The sequence below is a fragment of the Scophthalmus maximus genome, chromosome 8, assembly GCF_022379125.1.
Source record: "Scophthalmus maximus strain ysfricsl-2021 chromosome 8, ASM2237912v1, whole genome shotgun sequence".
Lineage (NCBI taxonomy): Eukaryota > Metazoa > Chordata > Actinopteri > Pleuronectiformes > Scophthalmidae > Scophthalmus > Scophthalmus maximus.
The window spans coordinates 17,927,822-17,931,231 of NC_061522.1; positions in this window are offsets into that span (position 1 = coordinate 17,927,822).

A 3,410-nucleotide genomic window follows, 5' to 3' on the forward strand; every position below is an offset into this window, starting at 1 on the left:
AGATCTCAGTCCCCTGATGGAAATCTGTTTTCTAAACCCTCTGATTTTGTTGGCTTTATAGTTTATTGGTCAGTATATCAACTCCCTGATACAATCTGTGCGATGTGTCCATGTGTGTGTGTCCATGTGTGTGCGAGCTTAGACGCCCAGAGCCGAGGAGCCAAGGCCGGTTATTTTTGCTGTGACGACCCATTAATGCTGCTTTGTATTTATAACGTTTCATTTACGCATATCAGCCTTCTCATCAAATATTCATTTGAGGGGAGATTGCCTACTTTGTCTCGGCTGCACCTCCTCTCCTCCCTCCATCATCCCTTCACCCCCTCATTTCTCTATCTGAGCATGTCCGTTCTGTTAGTGTCTGCAGAAAATATGGACAAAAGAAAAACAGCCTTTTCCCAATGGTACACAATTCCCTGAGGACACGTGACACTATTTTTTGTCTTTTACTGAATATTATCTTCTAAACAGCCTGTGCCAGCTCACCTGTGCGTGTCAACTTCTACTGTATATGTCAGTGTGTGCACGTTTATTGTCACCATGGCCCCGAACTGTGTATAACTTCATTCACAGCTCATTATTGGTTTTCTGTCAGCTCCACTTTGCAGCCTGCGGCAACACTAAACGTCTCTGTAAACCCCTGTGGGAGATAATCACCATCAGTACTGTCAGGTTTAACCGTCCCACGGCACATAACGTATTCAAATAAACCTCTCCACTGTATTCCCTCTCTTCTCTTCTATTTCTCTTTGGGGATTTTTTTTGTCTTTTTCTGTCAGATTGTCTTCATTCTGTTCATCTTCAATTTCTTAAATGTCTTTTAAACTCCACCAGGATCATTTGTGTGTCCTCCCTTGCTTTTCTTTTTTCCTTTATCCTGCTCTTTCTCCAGCAGCTGATATATATTTTCTCTCCTCCCCATCATTCTTCTGATGGGGGGCATAGTAATCCCTCACTCGCCTGCCCGTCTTTAAGGAAGCTTCACCGCACCATTTTTTGCTTTTTTGTGTGTGACCAAAATGAACTTCTTTTTGGAGAGTTTAATTTAAAGGCCAGCCCATAATAACACTCTTTATTTCTGTGCCCTTCATGGGATTTTATATTTGATCTGTCCTGGGTTGTATGGTAAAAATCGGAAGAAGGTTTGCGAGCTGCAAATCACCTCATCAGTGAAGTTGTCTGTAAGCGGTTTTATGGACAAAAACAACCAAATACATAAAAAGTTTGAATACGTTTCAGCAATTTATTTGCGCACTTCTGAGGGACGAGAAGGTCACGTGTGTTTCCAGTTTACAGACATGGAGGTCACGTGTGTTTCCGGTTTACAGACATGGAGGTCACGTGTGTTTCCGGTTTACAGACATGGAGGTCACGTGTGTTTGCAGTTTACAGACAGAGGTCACGTGTGTTTCCAGTTTACAGACATGAAGGTCACGTGTGTCACGTGTGTTTCCAGTTTACAGACATGAAGGTCACGTGTTTGCGGTTTACAGACAGAGGTCACGTGTGTTTCCAGTTTACAGACATGAAGGTCACGTGTGTCACGTGTGTTTCCAGTTTACAGACATGAAGGTCACGTGTGTCACGTGTGTTTGCGGTTTACAGACATGGAGGTCAAGTGTGTCACGTGTGTTTCCAGTTTACAGACATGGAGGTCACGTGTGTCACGTGTGTTTCCAGTTTACAGACATGAAGGTCACGTGTGTCACGTGTGTTTCCAGTTTACAGACATGAAGGTCACGTGTTTGCGGTTTACAGACAGAGGTCACGTGTGTTTCCAGTTTACAGACATGAAGGTCACGTGTGTCACGTGTGTTTCCAGTTTACAGACATGAAGGTCACGTGTGTCACGTGTGTTTGCGGTTTACAGACATGGAGGTCACGTGTGTCACGTGTGTTTCCAGTTTACAGACATGGAGGTCACGTGTGTCACGTGTGTTTCCAGTTTACAGACATGGAGGTCACGTGTGTCACGTGTGTTTCCAGTTTACAGACATGGAGGTCAAGTGTGTCACGTGTGTTTCCAGTTTACAGACATGGAGGTCACGTGTGTTTCCAGTTTACAGACATGGAGGTCACGTGTGTTTCCAGTTTACAGACATAGAGGTCACATGTGTTTCCGGTTTACAGACATGGAGGTCACGTGTGTTTCCAGTCTGCTGTGGCGCTCCACAGCTCCAGCGGTCTGCAGCCAGACCCTCTTGCATGTCTCTGCACTTCCTGTTCCATGTCTCTTGTCCGTCCCTCTACGTTTTCTTGTGTTTCTCTGTGATTGTCTGCGCCTGCTCCCAATGTGTCTCACCTGTGTCTTATTATCTGTGTGTGCTTCCCGTAGTTCTCCGTTGGTTCGTCTGTTTACTTCCACGTCAGCTCTGCACTGTGTTGCTCGGCTCCCTGGTGTGTCATATCGACGTCGCTGCGTTTTAGTCGTTGCGAGTTCTTCTGGTTTCTGTTTCATTGAATTCACGTCCCTCTACCTGCTCTGAGTCTGCATTTGGGTCCTGCATGGCTAACCCTAACACTCGGTTTGTGTGGGTGCTCGTGAAAAAAAACTAGAGTCTTGAACTTGAGGAAGTTACTCTTAGTCAATGTACGACAGGGATAAGCTTTGGAAAGAAGTTGCAACATCGAGGAGAGGAGCGTGGGAGTTTCTAGTCCAGAATGTGGGGGGCCATCGTGCCATCGCAATCAGTTTAGTGCTGACCCTTTTGCTTCTTTGAAAGCAGCCATGTAAATTCACATGTATCCAACAGAATTAAACATCACAGAGAAAAAGCGGGAGAGAATGTAGAACGAGGCCACAGATTCTAAAAACGACCCAAATAAAGAATTAAATGTGGTCTACATCAAAACGCTGCTGCCTCACTTCAATCCTTGGTGAAGTCTCAGAAGTATCACAGGCCTGTGGTTTAAAACAGAGGTTTGTGGTGGGAAACGACGCCGCTCGAGTCCTACACCTTATCCCATAAACCAGCCCGTGGCCTCCCCACGTCTCCACCCGGATTACCTGTGTGTATTTATGGCTATATTATTATTCAAATCATCCATCGCTCTTCGTTATTGGCCCCTGCTGAGGAGAGAGTCAACGGCTCACTCGGCTCAGCCAGCTCAAGGGCGATGAGCTGACGAGGTATTGATCCTCGGGTATTACCTCTGCCCACGTGCTCAGGTCCCGAGCTGAGGTGGGGCCGCGCGCCCGTGGAGCATAGATCAGCAGCTGTCTGTTGCACACACACACACACACACACACACCTCTCTTGCTTTCCTCTCTTCTGTGATGACTTGTGTCTCCTCCCCCTCTCTCTCTCTCTCTCTCTCTCTCTCTCTCTCTCTCTCTCTCTCTCTCTCTCTCTCTCTCTCTCCCTCTCCCTCCCTCCCTCCCTCCTTCTCACAGCTCGGACAGATGCAGA